Source organism: Argopecten irradians, unplaced genomic scaffold (assembly GCF_041381155.1).
Source record: "Argopecten irradians isolate NY unplaced genomic scaffold, Ai_NY scaffold_0271, whole genome shotgun sequence".
In the NCBI taxonomy this organism is placed as follows: Eukaryota; Metazoa; Mollusca; class Bivalvia; order Pectinida; family Pectinidae; genus Argopecten; species Argopecten irradians.
The window spans coordinates 18951-41214 of record NW_027187738.1 but is presented as its reverse complement, the minus strand read 5'-3'; the positions used below and the strand labels follow the sequence as shown (position 1 = coordinate 41214).

At 34.4% G+C, this 22264-nt stretch overlaps 8 non-coding genes and 8 pseudogenes across 8 annotated transcripts; 7 read left to right on the top strand and 9 right to left on the bottom strand.

The window, feature by feature from the left end:
* Positions 1-736: 736 nt before the first annotated feature.
* Positions 737-886, bottom strand: LOC138312287 (U1 spliceosomal RNA; annotated as a pseudogene).
* A 987-nt stretch (positions 887-1873) lies between these two features.
* Positions 1874-2030, top strand: LOC138312308 (U1 spliceosomal RNA). The gene has a single exon (XR_011206909.1). It is a non-coding gene; the product is annotated as a U1 spliceosomal RNA (small nuclear RNA).
* Positions 2031-2882: 852 nt separating this feature from the next.
* Positions 2883-3032, bottom strand: LOC138312286 (U1 spliceosomal RNA; annotated as a pseudogene).
* A 973-nt stretch (positions 3033-4005) lies between these two features.
* LOC138312307 (U1 spliceosomal RNA) lies at positions 4006-4162 on the top strand. Its single transcript, XR_011206908.1, has one exon. It is a non-coding gene; the product is annotated as a U1 spliceosomal RNA (small nuclear RNA).
* An 860-nt stretch (positions 4163-5022) lies between these two features.
* On the bottom strand, positions 5023-5172 carry LOC138312295 (U1 spliceosomal RNA; annotated as a pseudogene).
* Positions 5173-6122: 950 nt separating this feature from the next.
* On the top strand, positions 6123-6279 carry LOC138312306 (U1 spliceosomal RNA). The gene has a single exon (XR_011206907.1). It is a non-coding gene; the product is annotated as a U1 spliceosomal RNA (small nuclear RNA).
* An 849-nt stretch (positions 6280-7128) lies between these two features.
* Positions 7129-7278, bottom strand: LOC138312285 (U1 spliceosomal RNA; annotated as a pseudogene).
* Positions 7279-9309: 2031 nt separating this feature from the next.
* LOC138312313 (U1 spliceosomal RNA) lies at positions 9310-9464 on the bottom strand (annotated as a pseudogene).
* A 967-nt stretch (positions 9465-10431) lies between these two features.
* On the top strand, positions 10432-10588 carry LOC138312310 (U1 spliceosomal RNA). The gene has a single exon (XR_011206911.1). It is a non-coding gene; the product is annotated as a U1 spliceosomal RNA (small nuclear RNA).
* Positions 10589-11455: 867 nt separating this feature from the next.
* On the bottom strand, positions 11456-11606 carry LOC138312290 (U1 spliceosomal RNA; annotated as a pseudogene).
* A 962-nt stretch (positions 11607-12568) lies between these two features.
* On the top strand, positions 12569-12725 carry LOC138312305 (U1 spliceosomal RNA). Its single transcript, XR_011206906.1, has one exon. It is a non-coding gene; the product is annotated as a U1 spliceosomal RNA (small nuclear RNA).
* A 1717-nt stretch (positions 12726-14442) lies between these two features.
* Positions 14443-14613, bottom strand: LOC138312314 (U1 spliceosomal RNA). The gene has a single exon (XR_011206913.1). It is a non-coding gene; the product is annotated as a U1 spliceosomal RNA (small nuclear RNA).
* A 959-nt stretch (positions 14614-15572) lies between these two features.
* LOC138312297 (U1 spliceosomal RNA) lies at positions 15573-15721 on the top strand (annotated as a pseudogene).
* Positions 15722-19510: 3789 nt separating this feature from the next.
* On the bottom strand, positions 19511-19670 carry LOC138312315 (U1 spliceosomal RNA). The gene has a single exon (XR_011206914.1). It is a non-coding gene; the product is annotated as a U1 spliceosomal RNA (small nuclear RNA).
* A 965-nt stretch (positions 19671-20635) lies between these two features.
* On the top strand, positions 20636-20785 carry LOC138312284 (U1 spliceosomal RNA; annotated as a pseudogene).
* An 846-nt stretch (positions 20786-21631) lies between these two features.
* LOC138312294 (U1 spliceosomal RNA) lies at positions 21632-21788 on the bottom strand. The gene has a single exon (XR_011206900.1). It is a non-coding gene; the product is annotated as a U1 spliceosomal RNA (small nuclear RNA).
* Positions 21789-22264: the final 476 nt, after the last annotated feature.

The window sequence follows — 22264 nt, the reverse complement described above, 5'->3', positions numbered from 1 at the left end:
ATGGAAGTCCTTCAGCTCAAACTCCCACCAGAGCAGCCATTTTGAAATATGGTGCATTATACACTGACACATATACTGATAAAATTCTAATATTTTCAGCATTTCATATCAAAATTGATATTTTGAAGGTAAATTTCACACTGGATTTCTAAATTCATATCACTGATATTTTGGAACTAAATACCGTGTCAGGAAATTTTTCAGTAAAAAAACTACTTTGAAATTCATTAATAAAACCGGCCAACCAATGGCCCGGACGAAATTCAATCGGGGCTCAATCTTCTTCTACACACGGGCTATTTCGAAAGTATTTTTTTATTATTTACTTGCTTGTTCCGTATTACGCTTTGTTTATAAAACGGGCTTTTGCCCAAAACAACCAAAAACGTGGATATCATACATTTTTATCTATACATTTTATAAATAAACATCAAATCTGTCCAAACTGGAACACATATCGGATGAAAGAAGAATATTTAGAATATTATCCACGAAAAAATAAGTTTGAGTCATTTTCAATATATTATATCATGTTTAATATTCACACAAGGAATACTTCTTTTTAACAATACACGTAGGTGTTTTAATTATATTCATGACATGGAGATCACCAAATGATAGAAAAAAAAACTCAACTTAACCTGGACCGTGACAAACGCTAACATTGTCGTCTGTGGAAAAAAGCATTCGGTGTTTTTCGTGCTGTTCAGTATCTAACATTCGTATTTGATTTTGTCAGGGATGAGCGCGAACGCAGATCCCCACACCAATAAATTACGTGCCCGATCTCTGTCGCAGGGGCCAATCTGTCCGCTGTGCAATGGACAGACCTCACCCTGGGGAAACCGCCATTTTGACCACGGTTATCCCTACACCAGGTAAGTATATGACATTGAAAGCAATCCATTTAGTTTTAAAACAGTTTTTAGACGAATATCTCAGAATTTGACTATGACTAACTAAAAAACACTATACAAATATAACACTTATTTGGTGTAACTTAATATCAGAGTATTATGTTTAGATGTCTAACGAGTGAAGAATAAGCCTTTTCGTATATTGATTTCTTTAAGTGGTATTCATTCGAAAATTCAAAAGCGATAAAACTAAATCTGAATGTTTAATATTGGAATAGATATGAAAAGACGCACCCTATACATCAACTGACGTTTATTGTACGTTTTCCGATAGAATTATGTAGCGGTGTGTTTAAAGCTTATGTTGTCAATTTACAATCCGGTAAGCAGTATGTGTTTTCTTGTGTCCAAACTTGAAATTTCGTTTAACTTGAAATAACTGCATTGTTGTTTATTAGGATAATAAAACAAACATATTTTTTACACACTTGCATCAACTATTCAAATGAAGGGAGATAAGTCGAGCTCATGTACCATTGTAATCCTGTCTGAGCACGCACATTCCTAATTGACACAAAACAAGATTCATTTCCAAAATATAGGTGTTGATTGACTGTTGTTTTTATGTATAAGGGACTGAAATAATTTATACATATACAATAGTAACAAAACACCTTACAATATGTGATGAACCGATTTCATTACGCCGTAAATCGTTGTATATAAACGTCAAATTATGTATTTTGTACGTACTTTCACATTTATGTTCACACTGAATAAATAAATACTTACATTTTCCTTAATTCATCAACTTTTATTTGTTACAATAAAATAAAAACTGTATAGACATTTTAATCGATAAATGGTGTTTTATGGAATATTCGGAATGACAATAAACGCTATGTTATCAAGTGTTTAGCTTTATGACATACGTATCATGTTATTATCTTCCGAGAAGACACTTTTCTATCAATTCTCGGCGATAATTTAAAAGCAAAATTACTGTTGGAATAGTCATACTTACCTGTGCTGGGATAACCGTGGTCAACTGGGCGGTGTCCCTTGGGTGAGGTCTGACCGTTGCACTACGGTCAGACTGGCCCCTGCGGTCCCTAATGGAGATGCGGGCACGTAATTTGTTAGTGTAGGGATCTGCGTTAGCGCTCATCCCTGACAAAATCAAATTTCAAATATTAGTCTATCTTAGCCTTAATAGAAACCAAGCTAATGTTTCCATTGACCACAGTGTTAACGTTTTAGAACGTACTATAAGAACTGTTAAATCAATTCAATAATCGTGTGATCTATAACTAACAAAATTAATGAAGTCCTTCAGCTCAAACTCCCACCAGAGCAGCCATTTTGAAATATGGTGCATTATACACATGACATATACTGAAATTCTAATATTTCAGCATTTCATATCAAAATTGATATTTTGAAGGTAAATTTCACACTGGATTTCTAAATTCATATCACTGATATTTTGGAACTAAATACCGTGTCAGGAAAAATATTTTCAGTAAAAAAACTACTTTGAAATTCATTATAAAACCGGCCAACCAATGGCCCGGACGAAATTCTATCCGGGGCTCAATCTTCTACACACGGGCTATTTCGAAAGTATATTTTTATTACTTACTTGCTTGTTCCGTATTACGCTTTGTTTATAAAACGGGCTTTTGCCCAAACAACCAAAAACGTGGATTTATCTATACATTTTACAACAATAAACATCAAATCTGTCCAAACTGGAACACATATCGGATGAAAGAAGAAATATTTAGAATATTATCCACGAAAATAGTCATTTTCAATATATTATATCATGTTTAATATTCACACAAGGAATACTTCTTTTTAACAATACACGTAGTTTTAATTATATTCATGACATGGAGATCACCAAATGATAGAAAAAAACTCAACTTAACCTGGACCGTGACAAACGCTAACATTGTCGTCTGTGGAAAAGCATTCGGTTTTTCGTGCTGTTCAGTATCTAACATTCGTATTTGATTTTGTCAGGGATGAGCGCGAACGCAGATCCCCACACCAATAAATTACGTGCCCGATCTCTGTCGCAGGGGCCAATCTGTCCGCTGTGCAATGGACAGACCTCACCCTGGGGAAACCGCCATTTTGACCACGGTTATCCCTACACCAGGTAAGTATGACATTGAAAGCAATCCATTTAGTTTTAAACATATTTTAGACGAATATTTGAAATGACTAACTGAAAACACTATACAAATTATTTATTTGGTGTAACTTAATATCAGAGTATTATGTTTAGATGTCTAACGAGTGAAGAATAAGCCTTTTCGTATATTGATTTCTTTAAGTGGTATTCATTCGAAAATTCAAAAGCGATAAAAAACTAAATCTGAAATGTATTAATATTGGAATAGATATGAAAAGACGCACCCTATACATCAACTGACGTTTATTGTACGTTTTCCGATAGAATTATGTAGCGGTGTATGTTTAAAGCTTATGTTGTCAATTTACAATCCGGTAAGCAGGTATGTGTTTTCTTGTGTCCAAACTTGAAATTTCGTTTAACTGAAATAACTGCATTGTTGTTTATTAGGATAATAAAACAAACATATTTTACACACTTGCATCAACTATTCAAATGAAGGGAGATAAGTCGAGCTCATGAACCATTGTAATCCTGTCTGACACGCACATTCCTAAATTGACACAAAACAAGATTCATTTCCAAAATATAGGTGTTGATTGACTGTTTTTTTTTATGTATAAGGGAGTGAATAAATAACGTATACATATACAATAGTAACAAAACACCTTACAATATATGTGATGAACCGATTTCATTACGCCGTAATCGTATTGTATATACGTCAAATTATGTATTTTGTACGTTCACATTTATGTTCACACTGAATAAATACTTACATTTTCCTTAATTCATCAACTTTTATTTGTTATAAAAACTGTATAGACATTTTAATCGATAAATGGTTTTGTTTTATGGAATATTCGGAATGACAATAAACGCTATGTTATCAAGTGTTTAGCTTTTTGACATACGACATACGTATCATGTCATTATCTTCCGAGAAGACACTTTTCTATCAATTCTCGGCGATAATTTAAAAGCAAAATTACTGTTGGAACAGTCATACTTACCTGTGCTGGGATAACCGTGGTCAACTGGGCGGTGTCCCTTGGGTGAGGTCTGACCATTGCACTACGGTCAGACTGGCCCCTGCGGTCCCTAATGGAGATGCGGGCACGTAATTTGTTAGTGTAGGGATCTGCGTTAGCGCTCATCCCTGACAAAATCAAATTTCAAATATTAGTCTATCTTAGCCTTAATAGAAACCAAGCTAATGTTTCCATTGACCACAGTGTTAACGTTTTAGAACGTACTATAAGAACTGTTAAATCAATTCAATAATCGTGTGATCTATAACTAACAAAATTAATGGAAGTCCTTCAGCTCAAACTCCCACCCAGAGCAGCCATTTTGAAATATGGTGCATTATACACTGACATATACTGAAATTCTAATATTTTCAGCATTTCATATCAAAATTGATATTTTGAAGGTAAATTTCACACTGGGATTTCTAAATTCATATCACTGATATTTTGGAACTAAATACCGTGTCAGGAAATATTTTCAGTAAAAAAACTACTTTGAAATTCATTAATAAACCGGCCAACCAATGGCCCGGACGAAATTCTATCCGGGGCTCAATCTTCTACACACGGGCTATTTCGAAAGTATTTTTTTTTTATTTTACTTGCTTGTTCCGTATTACGCTTTGTTTATAAAAACGGGCTTTTGCCCAAACAACCAAAAAACGTGGATTTATCTATACATTTTACAATAAACATAAAATCTGTCCAAACTGGAACACATATCGGATGAAAGAAGAATATTTAGAATATTATCCACGAAAAAATAGTCATTTTCAATATATTATATATCATGTTTAATATTCACACAAGGAATACTTCTTTTTAACAATACACGTAGTTTTTAATTATATTCATGACATGGAGATCATCACCAAATGATAGAAAAAAACTCAACTTAACCTGGACCGTGACAAACGCTAACATTGTCGTCTGTGGAAAAGCATTCGGTTTTTTTTGCTGTTCAGTATCTAACATTCGTATTTGATTTTGTCAGGGATGAGCGCGAACGCAGATCCCCCACACCAATAAATTACGTGCCCGATCTCTGTCGCAGGGGCCAATCTGTCCGCTGTGCAATGACAGACCTCACCCTGGGGAAACCGCCATTTTGACCACGGTTATCCCTACACCAGGTAAGTATGACATTGAAAGCAATCCATTTAGTTTTAAACATATTTTAGACGAATATTTGAAATGACTAACTGAAAACACTATACAAATCTATCTTATTTGGTGTAACTTAATATCAGAGTATTATGTTTAGATGTCTAACGAGTGAAGAATAAGCCTTTTCGTATATTGATTTCTTTAAGTGGTATTCATTCGAAAATTCAAAAGCGATAAAAACTAAATCTGAATGTATTAATATTGGAATAGATATGAAAAGACGCACCCTATACATCAACTGACGTTTATTGTACGTTTTCCGATAGAATTATGTAGCGGTGTGTTTAAAGCTTATGTTGTCAATTTACAATCCGGTAAGCAGGTATGTGTTTCTTGTGTCCAAACTTGAAATTTCGTTTAACTGTCCAAACTTGAAATTTGTTTATTAGGATAATAAAACAAACATATTTTACACACTTGCATCAACTATTCAAATGAAGGGAGATAAGTCGAGCTCATGTACCATTGTAATCCTGTCTGACACGCACATTCCTAATTGACACAAAACAAGATTCATTTCCAAAATATAGGTGTTGATTGACTGTTGTTTTTATGTATAAGGGAGTGAATAACGTATACATATACAATAGTAACAAAACACCTTACAATATGTGATGACCCGATTTCATTACGCCGTAATCGTTGTATATACGTCAAATTATGTATTTTGTACGTTCACATTTATGTTCACACTGAATAAATACTTACATTTTCCTTAATTCATCAACTTTTATTTGTTATAAAAACTGTATAGACATTTTAATCGATAACTGGTGTTTTATGGAATATTCGGAATGACAATAAACGCTATGTTATCAAGTGTTTAGCTTTATGACATACGTATCATGTCATTATCTTCCGAGAAGACACTTTTCTATCAATTCTCGGCGATAATTTAAAAGCAAAATTACTGTTGGAACAGTCATACTTACCTGTGCTGGGATAACCGTGGTCAACTGGGCGGTGTCCCTTGGGTGAGGTCTGACCATTGCACTACGGTCAGACTGGCCCCTGCGGTCCCTAATGGAGATGCGGGCACGTAATTTGTTAGTGTAGGGATCTGCGTTAGCGCTCATCCCTGACAAAATCAAATTTCAAATATTAGTCTATCTTAGCCTTAATAGAAACCAAGCTAATGTTTCCATTGACCACAGTGTTAAAGTTTTAGAACATACTATAAGAACTGTTAAATCAATTCAATAATTTGTGTGATCTATAACTAACAAAAATTAATGGAAGTCCTTCAGCTCAAACTCCCACCAGAGCAGCCATTTTGAAATATGGTGCATTATACACTGACATATACTGAAATTCTAATATTTCAGCATTTTCATATCAAAATTGATATTTTGAAGGTAAATTTCACACTGGATTTCTAAATTCATCTAATCACTGATATTTTGGGCTAAATACCGTGTCAGGAAATATTTTCAGTAAAAAACTACTTTGAAATTCATTGTAAAACCGGCCAACCAATGGCCCGGACGAAATTCTATCCGGGGCTCAATCTTCTACACACGGGCTATTTCGAAAGTATTTTTTATTACTTACTTGCTTGTTTCGTATTACGCTTTGTTTATAAAACGGGCTTTTGCCCAAACAACCAAAAACGTGGATTTATCTATACATTTTACAATAAACATCAAATCTGTCCAAACTGGAACACATATCGGATGAAAGAAGAATATTTAGAATATTATCCACGAAAATAGTCATTTTCAATATATTATATCATGTTTAATATTCACACAAGGAATACTTCTTTTTAACAATACACGTAGTTTTAATTATATTCATGACATGGAGATCACCTAATGATAGAAAAAAACTCAACTTAACCTGGACCGTGACAAACGCTAACATTGTCGTCTGTGGAAAAGCATTCGGTTTTTCGTGCTGTTCAGTATCTAACATTCGTATTTGATTTTGTCAGGGATGAGCGCGAACGCAGATCCCCACACCAATAAATTACGTGCCCGATCTCTGTCGCAGGGGCCAATCTGTCCGCTGTGCAATGGACAGACCTCACCCTGGGGAAACCGCCATTTTGACCACGGTTATCCCTACACCAGGTAAGTATGACATTGAAAGCAATCCATTTAGTTTTTAAAACAGTTTTTAGACGAATATTTGAAATGACTAACTAAAAACACTATACAAATATATCTTATTTGGTGTAAAACTTAATATCATAGAGTATTATGTTTAGATGTCTAACGAGTGAAGAATAAGCCTTTTCGTATATTGATTTCTTTAAGTGGTATTCATTCGAAAATTCAAAAAGCGATGAAAAAACTAAATCTGAATGTATTAATATTGGAATAGATATGAAAAGACGCACCCTATACATCAAACTGACGTTTATTGTACGTTTTCCGATAGAATTATGTAGCGGTATGTTTAAAGCTAATGTTGTCAATTTACAATCCGGTAATCAGGTATGTGTTTCTTGTGTCCAAACTTGAAATTTCGTTTAACTGGAAATAACTGCATTGTTTTTTATTAGGATAATAAAACAAACATATTTTACACACTTGCATCAACTATTCAAATGAAGGAGAGATAAGTCGAGCTCATGTACCATTGTAATCCTGTCTGACACGCACATTCCTAATTGACACAAAACAAGATTCATTTCCAAAATATAGGTGTTGATTGACTGTTTGTTTTTTATGTATAAGGGACTGAATAACGTATACATATACAATAGTACAAAACACCTTACAATATGTGATGAACAGATTTCATTACGCCGTAATCGTTGTATATACGTCAAATTATGTATTTTGTACGTTCACATTTATGTTCACACTGAATAAATACTTACATTTTCCTTAATTTCATCAACTTTTATTTGTTATAAAAAACTGTATAGACATTTTAATCGATAACTGGTGTTTTATGGAATATTTCGGAATGACAATAAACGCTATGTTATCAAGTGTTTAGCTTTATGACTTACGTATCGCATGTCATAGTAGTGCTTTCGAGAAGACACTTTTCTATCAATAGTCTCGGCGATAATTTAAAAGCAAGTTTACTGGGGTTGAACAGTCGCATACTTACGCCTGTGTCTGGGCGATATAACACCGTGGTCACTGGGCGGTGTCCCTTGGGTGGTAGGTCTGATACCGTTGTCCACTGATGGTCAGAGCTGGCCCCTGCGCTCAGGTCCCTAATGGAGATGCGGGCACGTAATAATTTGTTAGTGTAGGGATCTGTCGGTTAGCGCTCATCCCATGACAAAAATCAAATTTCAAATATAGAGGTCTATCTTTAGCCTTAATCTAGAAAAAACCAAGCTAATGTTTCCATTGACCACAGTGTTAACGTTTTAGAACGTACAGTATAAGAACTGTTAAATCAATTCAATAATCGTGTGATCTATAACTAACAAAATTAATGAAAGTCCTTCAGCTCAAACTCCCACCAGAGCAGCCATTTTGAAATATGGTGCATTATACACTGACATATACTGAAATTCTAATATTTTCAGCATTTTCATATCAAAATTGATATTTTGAAGGTAAATTTCACACTGGATTTCTAAATTCATATCACTGATATTTTGGAACTAAATACCGTGTCAGGAAATATTTTCAGTAAAAAACTACTTTGAAATTCATTGTAAAACCGGCCAACCAATTGCCCGGACGAAATTCTATCCGGTGCTCAATCTTCTATACACGGGCTATTTCGAAAGTATTTTTTTTTATTATTTACTTGCTTGTTCCGTATTACGCTTTGTTTATAAAACGGGCTTTTGCCCAAACAACCAAAAACGTGTATTTATCTATACATTTTACAATAAACATAAAAATCTGTCCAAACTGGAACACATATCGGATGAAAGAAGAATATTTAGAATATTATCCACGAAAAAAAGTCATTTTCAATATATTATATCATGTTTATATTATTCACACAAGGACTACTTCTTTTTAACAATACACGTTGTTTTAATTATATTCATGACATGGAGATCACCTAATGATAGAAAAAAACTCAACTTAACCTGGACCGTGACCAAACGCTAACATTGTCGTCTGTGGGAAAAGCAATTCGGTTTTGTTCGTGCTGTTCAGTATCTAACATTCGTATTTGATTTTGTCAGGGATGAGCGCGAACGCAGATCCCCACACCAATAAATTACGTGCCCGATCTCTGTCGCAGGGGCCAATCTGTCCGCTGTGCAATGGACAGACCTCACCCTGGGGTGAAACCGCCCATTTTGACCACTCGGTTATCCCTACACCAGGTAAGTATGACATTAACATTGAAAGTAAATCCATTTAGTTTTAAACAGTTTTTATAGAAACGAATATTTGAAATGACTAACTAAAAACACTATACAAAAATATCTTATTTGGTGTAAACTTAATATCAGAGTATTATGTTTAGATGTCTAACGAGTGAAGAATAAGCCTTTTCGTATATTGATTTCTTTAAGTGGTATTCATTCGAAAATTCAAAAGCGATAAAAACTAAATCTGAATGTATTAATATTGTAATAGATATGAAAAGACGCACCCTATACATCAACTGACGTTTATTGTACGTTTTTCCGATAGAATTATGTAGCGGTGTGTTTAAAGCTTATGTTGTCAAATTTACAATCCGGTAAGCAGGTATGTGTTTCTTGTGTCCAAACTTGAAATTTCGTTTAACTGGAATAACTGCATTGTTGTTTATTAGGATAATAAAACAAACATATTTTACACACTTGCATCAACTATTCAAATGAAGGGAGATAAGTCGAGCTCATGTACCATTGTAAATCCTGTCTGACACGCACATTCCTAATTGACACAAAGACAAGATTGCATTTCCAAAATATAGGTGTTGATTGACTGTTGTTTTTTATGTATAAGGAGTGAATTACGTATACATATACAATAGTAACAAAACACCTTACAATATGTGATGAACAGATTTCATTACGCCGTAATCGTTGTATATACGTCAAATTATGTATTTTGTACGTTCACATTTATGTTCACACTGAATAAATACTTACATTTTCCTTAATTCATCAACTTTTATTTGTTATAAAAACTGTATAGACATTTTAATCGATAACTGGTGTTTTATGGAATATTCGGAATGACAATAAACGCTATGTTATCAAGTGTTTAGCTTTATGACATACGTATCATGTCATTATCTTCCGAGAAGACACTTTTCTATCAATTCTCGGCGATAATTTAAAAGCAAAATTACTGTTGGAACAGTCATACTTACCTGTGCTGGGATAACCGTGGTCAACTGGGCGGTGTCCCTTGGGTGAGGTCTGACCATTGCACTACGGTCAGACTGGCCCCTGCGGTCCCTAATGGAGATGCGGGCACATAATTTGTTAGTGTAGGGATCTACGTTAGCGCTCATCCCTGACAAAATCAAATTTCAAATATTAGTCTATCTTAGCCTTAATAGAAACCAAGCTAATGTTTCCATTGACCACAGTGTTAACGTTTTAGAACGTACTATAAGAACTGTTAAATCAATTCAATAATCGTGTGATCTATAACTAACAAAATTAATGGAAAGTCCTTCAGCTCAAACTCCCACCAGAGCAGCCATTTTGAAATATGGTGCATTATACACTGACATATACTGAAATTCTAATATTTTCAGCATTTTATATCAAAATTGATATTTTAAGGTAAATTTCACACTGGATTTCTAAATTCATATCACTGATATTTTGGAACTAAATACCGTGTCAGGAAATATTTTCAGTAAAAAAACTACTTTGAAATTCATAATAAACCGGCCAACCAATGGCCCGGACGAAATTCCATCCGGGGCTCAATCTTCTACACACGGGCTATTTCGAAAGTATATTTTTTTTTATTACTTTACTTGCTTGTTCCGTATTACGCTTTGTTTATAAAACGGGCTTTTTGCCCAAACAACCAAAAAACGTGGATTTATCTATACATTTACAATAAACAATAAACATCAAATCTGTCCAAACTGGAACACATATCGGATGAAAGAAGAATATTTAGAATATTATCCACGAAAATAGTCATTTTCAAATATATTATATCATGTTTTAATATTCACACAAGGAATACTTCTTTTTAACAATACACGTAGTTTTAATTATATTCATGACATGGAGATCACCTAATGATAGAAAAAAAAAACTCAACTTAACCTGGACCGTGACAAACGCTAACATTGTCGTCTGTGGAAAAGCATTCGGTTTTTCGTCGTGCTGTTCAGTATCTAACATTCGTATTTGATTTTGTCAGGGATGAGCGCGAACGCAGATCCCCCACACCAATAAATTACGTGCCCGATCTCTGTCGCAGGGGCCAATCTGTCCGCTGTGCAATGGACAGACCTCACCCTGGGGAAACCGCCATTTTGACCACGGTTATCCCTACACCAGGTAAGTATGACATTGAAAGCAATCCATTATAGTTTTAAACAGTTTTTAGACGAATATTTGAAATGACTAACTAAAAACACTATACAAAAAATATATATTTATTTGGTGTAACTTAATATCAGAGTATTATGTTTAGATGTCTAACGAGTGAAGAATAAGCCTTTTCGTATATTGATTTCTTTAAGTGGTATTCATTCGAAAATTCAAAAGCGATAAAAACTAAAATCTGAATGTATTAATATTGGATATAGATATGAAAAGACGCACCCTATACATCAACTGACGTTTATTGTACGTTTTTCCGATAGAATTATGTAGCGGTGTTGTTTAAAGCTTATGTTGTCAATTTACAATCCGGTAAGCAGGTATGTGTTTCTTGTGTCGAAACTTGAAATTTCACTTAACTGAAATAACTGCATTGTTGTTTATTAGGATAATAAAACAAACATATTTTACACACTTGCATCAACTATTCAAATGAAGGGAGATAAGTCGAGCTCATGTACCATTGTAATCCTGTCTGACACGCACATTCCTAATTGACACAAAACAAGATTCATTTCCAAAATATAGGTGTTGATTGACTGTTGTTTTTATGTATAAGGGACTGAATAACGTATTCATATACAATAGTAACAAAACACCTTACAATATGTGATGACCCGATTTCATTACGCCGTAATCGTTGTATATACGTCAAATTATGTATTTTGTACGTTCACATTTATGTTCACACTGAATAAATACTTACATTTTCCTTAATTCATCAACTTTTATTTGTAAATAAAAAACTGTATAGACATTTTAATCGATAAACTGGTGTTTTATGGAATATTCGGAATGACAATAAACGCTATGTTATCAAGTGTTTAGCTTTATGACATACGTATCATGTCATTATCTTCCGAGAAGACACTTTTCTATCAATTCTCGGCGATAATTTAAAAGCAAAATTACTGTTGGAACAGTCATACTTACCTGTGCTGGGATAACCGTGGTCAACTGGGCGGTGTCCCTTGGGTGAGGTCTGACCATTGCACTACGGTCAGACTGGCCCCTGCGGTCCCTAATGGAGATGCGGGCACGTAATTTGTTAGTGTAGGGATCTGCGTTAGCGCTCATCCCTGACAAAATCAAATTTCAAATATTAGTCTATCTTAGCCTTAATAGAAACCAAGCTAATGTTTCCATTGACCAATGTGTTAAAGTTTTAGAACGTACTATAAGAACTGTTAAATCAATTCAATAATCGTGTGATCTATAACTAACAAAATTAATGGAAGTCCTTCAGCTCAAACTCCCACCAGAGCAGCCATTTTGAAATATGGTGCATTATACACTGACATATACTGAAATTCTAATATTTCAGCATTTCATATCAAAATTGATATTTTGAAGGTAAATTTCACACTGGATTTCTAAATTCATATCACTGATATTTTGGAACTAAATACCGTGTCAGGAAATATTTTCAGTAAAAAAAACTACTTTGAAATTCATTATAAACCGGCCAACCAATGGCCCGGACGAAATTCTATCGGGGCTCAATCTTCTACACGGGCTATTTCGAAAGTATTTTTTTTATTATTTACTTGCTTGTTCCGTATTACGCTTTGTTTATAAAACGGGCTTTTTGCCCAAACAACCAAAAACGTGGATTTATCTATACATTTTACAATAAACATCAAATCTGTCCAAACTGGAAACGAAATCGGATGAAAGAAGAATATTTAGAATATTATCCACGAAAATAGTCATTTTCAATAATTATATCATGTTTAATATTCACACAAGGAATACTTCTTTTTAACAATACACGTAGTTTTAATTATATTCATGACATGGAAATCACCGTAATGATAAAAAAAAACTCAACTTAAATGGACCGTGACAAACGCTAACACCTGGTGTAGGGATAACTGCCCTGCGACAGAGATCGGGCAAGTTCAGTAATTTTTTGGTGTGGGGACATCTGCGTTCGCGTCAATCCCTGACAAAATCAAATACGAATGTTAGATACTGAACAGCACGAAAAACCGAATGCTTTTTCCACAGACGACAATGTTAGCGTTTGTCACGGTCCAGGTTAAGTTGAGTTTTTTTCTATCATTAGGTGATCTCCATGTCATGAATATAAATTAAAAACTACGTGTATTGTTAAAAAGAAGTATTCCTTGTCCCTGTGAATATTAAACATGATATAATATATTGAAAATGACTATTTTCGTGGATAATATTCTAAATATTCTTCTTTCATCCGATATGTGTTCCAGTTTGGACAGATTTGATGTTTTGTTAAAATGTATAGATAAATCCACGTTTTTGGTTGTTGGGCAAAAGCCCGTTTTTATAAACAAAGCGTAATACGGAACAAGCAAGTAAATAATAAAAAAATACTTTCGAAATAGCCCGTGTGTAGAAGATTGAGCCCCGGATAGAATTTCGTCCGGGCAATTGGTTGGCCGGTTTTACAATGAATTTCAAAGTAGTTTTTTACTGAAAATATTTCCTGACACGGTATTTAGTTCCAAAATATCAGTGATATGAATTTAGAAATCCAGTGTGAAATTTACCTTCAAAATATCAATTTTGATATGAAATGCTGAAATATTAGAATTTCAGTATATGTCAGTGTATAATGCACCATATTTCAAAATGGCTGCTCTGGTGGGAGTTTGAGCTGAAGGACTTTCATTAATTTTGTTAGTTATAGATCACACGATTATTGAATTGATTTAACAGTTCTTATAGTACGTTCTAAAACGTTAACACTGTGGTCAATGGAAACATTAGCTTGGTTTCTATTAAGGCTAAGATAGACTAATATTTGAAATTTGATTTTGTCAGGGATGAGCGCTAACGCAGATCCCTACACTAACAAATTACGTGCCCGCATCCTTTTTCTTTTTTTTACATTAGGGACCGCAGGGCGCCAGTCTGACCGTAGTGCAATGGTCAGACCTCACCCAAGGGACACCGCCAGTTGACCACGGTTATCCCAGCACAGGTAAGTATGACTGTTCCAACAGTAATTTTGCTTTTAAATTATCGCCGAGAATTGATAGAAAAGTGTCTTCTCGGAAGATAATGACATGATACGTATGTCATAAAGCTAAACACTTGATAACATAGCGTTTATTGTCATTCCGAATATTCCATAAAACACCAGTTATCGATTAAAATGTCTATACAGTTTTTATAACAAATAAAAGTTGATGAATTAAGGAAAATGTAAGTATTTATTCAGTGTGAACATAAATGTGAACGTACAAAATACATAATTTGACGTATATACAACGATTACGGCGTAATGAAATCTGTTCATCACATATTGTAAGGTGTTTTGTTACTATTGTATATGTATACGTTATTCACTCCCTTATACATAAAAACAACAGTCAATCAACACCTATATTTTGGAAATGAATCTTGTTTTGTGTCAATTAGGAATGTGCGTGTCAGTACAGACAGGATTACAATGGTACATGAGCTCGACTTATCTCCCTTCATTTGAATAGTTGATGCAAGTGTGTAAAATATGTTTGTTTTATTATCCTAATAAACAACAATGCAGTTATTCCAGTTAAACGAAATTTCAAGTTTGGACACAAGAAACACATACCTGCTTACCGGATTGTAAATTGACAACATAAGCTTTAAACACACCGCTACATAATTCTATCGGAAAACGTACAATAAACGTCAGTTGATGTATAGGGTGCGTCTTTTCATATCTATTCCAATATTATTAATACATTCAGATTTAGTTTTTATCGCTTTTGAATTTTCGAATGAATACCACTTAAAGAAATCAATATACGAAAAGGCTTATTCTTCACTCGTTAGACATCTAAACATAATACTCTGATATTAAGTTACACCAAATAAGATATATTTGTATAGTGTTTTTCAGTTAGTCATTTCAAATATTCGTCTAAAAAACTGTTTAAAACTAATGGATTGCTTTCAATGTCATACTTACCTGGTGTAGGGATAACCGTGGTCAAAATGGCGGTTTCCCCAGGTGAGGTCTGTCCATTGCACAGCGGACAGATTGGCCCCTGCGACAGAGATCGGGCACGTAATTTATTGGTGTGGGGATCTGCGTTCGCGCTCATCCCTGACAAAATCAAATACGAATGTTAGATACTGAACAGCACGAAAAACCGAATGCTTTTCCACAGACGACAATGTTAGCGTTTGTCACGGTCCAGGTTAAAGTTGAGTTTTTTTTTATATCATTAGGTGATATCCATGTCATGAATATAATTAAAACTACGTGTATTGTTAAAAAAGAAGTATTCCTTGTGTGAATATTAAACATGATATAATATATTGAAAATGACTATTTTCGTGGATAATATTCTAAATATTCTTCTTTCATCCGATATGTGTTCCAGTTTGGACAGATTTGATGTTTATTGTAAAATGTATAGATAAATCCATAAATTTTTTTTGGTTGTTTGGGCAAAAGCCGTTTTATAAACAAAGCGTTAATACGCCGAACACAGCAAGTAAATAATTAAAAAAAAAATACTTTCGAAAAATAGCCCGTGTGTAGAAGAAGATTGAGCCCCCGGATTAGAATATTTCGTCCGGGCCCATTGGTTTTGGCCGGGTTTTATAATGAGATTTTCTCAAAGTAGTTTTTTACTGAAAATATTTTCCTGACACGGAATTTAGTTCCAAAATATCAGTGATATGTGAATTTATATAGAGAAATCCAGTTCTGTGAAAAAAAAAAAAATTTACCTGTCCAAAATAATTTATCAATTTTGAATGGAAATAAAAGCCTGTGTATGTAAATAATTAGAAAAGTCACAAGTATATGTTTTTTCAGGTCTTGTAAAATTTATCCACCATATTCCAAAAAGGTGGCCTTGATTGGCTTTGCGCCTTGTGGGGATTGGAGTTTGGGAGGGCTGAAGTGACTATGTGATCTTGAGCGACTTGTTCGCATTAATTATTAATGTTTAGGTTTAATATGGAGATTCACACGATAATTGAAATTGATTTAACAGTTCATTATTAAGGTGACGTTTCTTTAAAACGTTTTTAAGACCACTCTACTGTGAGCAATTGATGGGGGAAACAATATTAGCTTGGTTTCTAATAAGGCTTACGCTAAGTTTAGGACTAAAAATTGGAAAAAATAGATTTTAGATGCGAGAGATAAGCGCCAAAAAAAACATCAGTCCTGGAGATATAAAGCCCAAATTAATATCAACCCGTTTCGGAGGGGAATAGGGCTCAAGCTGGGCAGAGCAGTAAAAAACCGGTCAGCCAACTCACATTGCTACTAATTGAAAAATACATCATTTATAGCAGATCCCTACACTTTTAATAGACAACCCCCCCATCTGGAACAAGATCTGTTAGACTCCCCCCCCCGCCATACTCCAGCACCAATTCCTTGGCGACCGACTCACCCACCAAAGGGGCCTCAGAGGATCCCGCCACAAGATAGCCTCCCCCTCCGCCTACATCCAAGACCAGCCAGTCACATCACTCCCTCAACCACCTCAGCGCGTGCACAAACCCGGCCACTTGACTCCAGTCTGATACGCACGCGGCGCCCTATCTTCCCCCCCATCAACAGGGTTCCAATTTCCTGACCTGTCCCCATCAGTCAAAACCAGCTTTTTAGCTATTTAAAATTAGTATCGCAGAGAGATATTAGAATAGGATAAAGTGTTGTACTTCTCGGAAGGAAGATCATGACTACATGGATACGTTATATGTCATAAATCATTTATTTCACATTTATCATATCTACATATTTATTTTGAACATATATTTTTTAGATAGCTGATAAATAAAGCCCAAACACTGTGATATCCATAGCGTTTTTATTGGTCATTTATGGGGAATATCTACCATTTTATTAATATTTATAAACCGGAAGTTTTAGTCGATTTAAAGAGTCGTCTATACAAGTTTTTTATAAACAAAGTAAAAGTTGATGATTTAAGGATAAATGTAGAGGTGTTAATTCATTACAGTTGTCTTGGTGAACGATAAATTGTGATACGTTACAGGTAAAAAAAACGATATAATTTAGACGTATGAATATATACATCGATTTACGGCGAGTCAATTGACATCTGTTTCTTCACATATTTGTAAGGCTTGTTTTGTTTCGTTCTATGCATTTGTTATACGAAGATTATTCAGGGTCCCTTATTAACATAAAAACAACAGGTCAATAAACACCTATATTTATGAGGAAACTGAATCTTGTTTTGTGGGCTCACAATAGTGAATGTGCGTGTTCAGACAGGATAATTACAATGGTACTAGACGCTTCAGTACTTGATCTCCCATCATTTTGAGATAGTTTGTTGATGCAAGTGTGTATTTAATATATTGTGGCTTGTTTTTTAATTATCCTAGATATAAACAAACCATGCGTTTATTTTCAGTTTCCCTTAATTTAAGCGATAAAATTTCAAGGTTTTGGACTCAAGAAACACTTATACCTGCTTACACGTGATTGTAATTAAGTACCCAACTTAAGCTGTATAACACCCGAGCCTACACCGCCTACAATTATTCAACAGAGTCGGAAAAACAGTATAATAAACAGCCAGTTGATGTTACTAGGAGGAGCAGTCAATTCATATCTAATCCAATTTGTCAATAACATATCATGATTTAGTTTTTTTTATTCGGGGCCTTTGAGAATGTTCGACATGCAATACCAACTTTCTTTTAAAGAAATCAATTTTTCTGATAAAAGGCAGTCTATCTTCTATCTAGTTAGACATCTTCCGTATTATCATATTACTCAGATATTAAGAATACGTAGACATCATACCATTTAAGATAAGTTGGAGATAAAACGGAGATATTCAGTTACAAGTCAATTTTTTCAATCTTCCGTTCGATAAAAAAATGTTCTTGATTTTATAATACCTATATATTGGAATATTGCTTACAATGTTCCATTACATAACCTCCCCCTGGTGTTGGGGGGAGTTACCGGTGGAGGTTACCAAAATGGAAAGACCTGGATATCTCCCTGGTGAGGAGTGTGGTCTGTCCATTGCACAGCGGACAGATTGGGCCCCTGCGACAGAGATCGGGCACGTATTGTATTGGTGTGGGGATCTGCGTTCGCGCCTCATAATTGAACTAAATTCATTTGTCACGGTTTAAGTTGAGTTTTTTTCTATCCATTTGGTTGATCTCCATGTCATGGAATATAATTAAAACTTACGTGTATTGTTAAAAAGAAGTATTCCTTGTGTTGAATATTAAACCGATATAATATATTGAAAATGACTATTTTCGTGGATAATATTCTAAATATTCTTCTTTCATACGATATGTGTTCCAGTTTGGACAGATTTGATGTTTATTGTAAAATGTATAGATAAATCCACGTTTTTGGTTGTTTGGGCAAAAGCCCGTTTTATAAACAAAGCGTAATACGGAACAAGCAAGTAAATAATAAAAAAATACTTTCGAAATAGCCCGTGTGTAGAAGATTGAGCCCCGGATAGAATTTCGTCCGGGCCATTGGTTGGCCGGTTTTATAATGAATTTCAAAGTAGTTTTTTTACTGAAAATATTTCCTGACACGGTATTTAGTTCCAAAATATCAGTGATATGAATTTAGAAATCCAGTGTGAAATTTACCTTCAAAATATCAATTTTGATATGAAATGCTGAAATATTAGAATTTCAGTATATGTCAGTGTATAATGCACCATATTTCAAAATGGCTGCTCTGGTGGGAGTTTGAGCTGAAGGACTTCCATTAATTTTGTTAGTTATAGATCACACGATTATTGAATTGATTTAACAGTTCTTATAGTACGTTCTAAAACGTTAACACTGTGGTCAATGGAAACATTAGCTTGGTTTCTATTAAGGCTAAGATAGACTAATATTTGAAATTTGATTTTGTCAGGGATGAGCGCTAACGCAGATCCCTACACTAACAAATTACGGTGCCCGCATCTCCATTAGGGACCGCAGGGGCCAGTCTGACCGTAGTGCAATGGTCAGACCTCACCCTAAGGGACACCGCCCAGTTGGACCACGGTTATCCCAGCACAGGTAAGTATGACTGTTCCAACAGTAATTTTGCTTTTAAATTATCGCCGAGAATTGATAGAAAAGTGTCTTCTCGGAAGATAATGACATGATACGTATGTCAGTAAAGCTAAACACTTGATAACATAGCGTTTATTGTCATTCCGAATATTCCATAAAACACCATTATCGATTAAAATGTCTATACAGTTTTTATAACAAATAAAAGTTGATGAATTAAGGAAAATGTAAGTATTTATTCAGTGTGAACATAAATGTGAACGTACAAAATACATAATTTGACGTATATACAACGATTACGGCGTAATGAAATCTGTTCATCACATATTGTAAGGTGTTTTGTTAGGTATTGTACTATTGTATATGTATACGTTATTCAGTTCCCTTATACATAAAAAAAACAACAGTCAATCAACACCTATATTTTGGAAATGAATCTTGTTTTGTGTCAATTAGGAATGTGCGTGTCAGACAGGATTACAATGGTACATGAGCTCGACTTATCTCCCTTCATTTGAATAGTTGATGCAAGTGTGTAAAATATGTTTGTTTTATTATCCTAATAAACAACAATGCAGTTATTCCAGTTAAACGAAATTTCAAGTTTGGACACAAGAAACACATACCTGCTTACCGGATTGTAAATTGACAACATAAGCTTTAAAAACACCGCTACATAATTCTATCGGAAAACGTACAATAAACGTCAGTTGATGTATAGGGTGCGTCTTTTCATATCTATTCCAATATTAATACATTCAGATTTAGTTTTTATCGCTTTTGAATTTTCGAATGAATACCACTTAAAGAAATCAATATACGAAAAGGCTTATTCTTCACTCGTTAGACATCTAAACATAATACTCTGATATTAAGTTACACCAAATAAGATATATTTGTATAGTGTTTTTAGTTAGTCATTTCAAATATTCGTCTAAAAAACTGTTTAAAAACTAAATGGATTGCTTTCAATGTCATACTTACCTGGTGTAGGGATAACCGTGGTCAAAATGGCGGTTTCCCCAGGGTGAGGTCTGTCCATTGCACAGCGGACAGATTGGCCCCTGCGACAGAGATCGGGCACGTAATTTATTGGTGTGGGGATCTGCGTTCGCGCTCATCCCTGACAAAATCAAATACGAATGTTAGATACTGAACAGCACGAAAAACCGAATGCTTTTCCACAGACGACAATGTTAGCGTTTGTCACGGTCCAGGTTAAGTTGAGTTTTTTTCTATCATTAGGTGTTCTCCATGTCATGAATATAATTAAAACTACGTGTATTGTTAAAAAGAAGTATTCCTTGTGTGAATATTAAACATGATATAATATATTGAAAATGACTATTTTCGTGGATAATATTCTAAATATTCTTCTTTCATCCGATATGTGTTCCAGTTTGGACAGATTTTTATGTTTATTGTAAAATGTATAGATAAATCCACGTTTTTGGTTGTTTGGGCAAAAGCCCGTTTTATAAACAAAGCGTAATACGGAACAAGCAAGTAAATAATAAAAAAATACTTTCGAAATAGCCCGTGTGTAGAAGATTGAGCCCCGGATAGAATTTCGTCCGGGCCATTGGTTGGCCGGTTTATATATGAATTTCAAAGTAGTTTTTTACTGAAAATATTTCCTGACACGGTATTTAGTTCCAAAATATCAGTGATATGAATTTAGAAATCCAGTGTGAAATTTACCTTCAAAATATCAATTTTGATATGATATGCTGAAATATTATAATTTCAGTATATGTCAGTGTATAATGCACCATATTTCAAAATGGCTGCTCTGGTGGGAGTTTGAGCTGAAGGACTTCCATTAATTTTGTTAGTTATATATCACACGATTATTGAATTGATTTAACAGTTCTTATAGTACGTTCTAAAACGTTAACACTGTGGTCAATGGAAACATTAGCTTGGTTTCTATTAAGGCTAAGATAGACTAATATTTGAAATTTGATTTTGTCAGGGATGAGCGCTAACGCAGATCCCTACACTAACAAATTACGTGCCCGCATCTCCATTAGGGACCGCAGGGGCCAGTCTGACCGTAGTGCAATGGTCAGACCTCACCCTAGGGACACCGCCCAGTTGACCACGGTTATCCCAGCACAGGTAAGTATGACTGTTCCAACAGTAATTTTGCTTTTAAATTATCGCCGAGAATTGATAGAAAAGTGTCTTCTCGGAAGATAATGACATGATACGTATGTCATAAAGCTAAACACTTGATAACATAGCGTTTATTGTCATTCCGAATATTCCATAAAACACCAGTTATCGATTAAAATGTCTATACAGTTTTTATAACAAATAAAAGTTGATGAATTAAGGAAAATGTAAGTATTTATTCAGTGTGAACATAAATGTGAACGTACAAAATACATAATTTGACGTATATACAACGATTACGGCGTAATGAAATCTGTTCATCACATATTGTAAGGTGTTTTGTTACTATTGTATATGTATACGTTATTCAGTCCCTTATACATAAAAACAACAGTCAATCAACACCTATATTTTGGAAATGAATCTTGTTTTGTGTCAATTAGGAATGTGCGTGTCAGACAGGATTACAATGGTACATGAGCTCGAC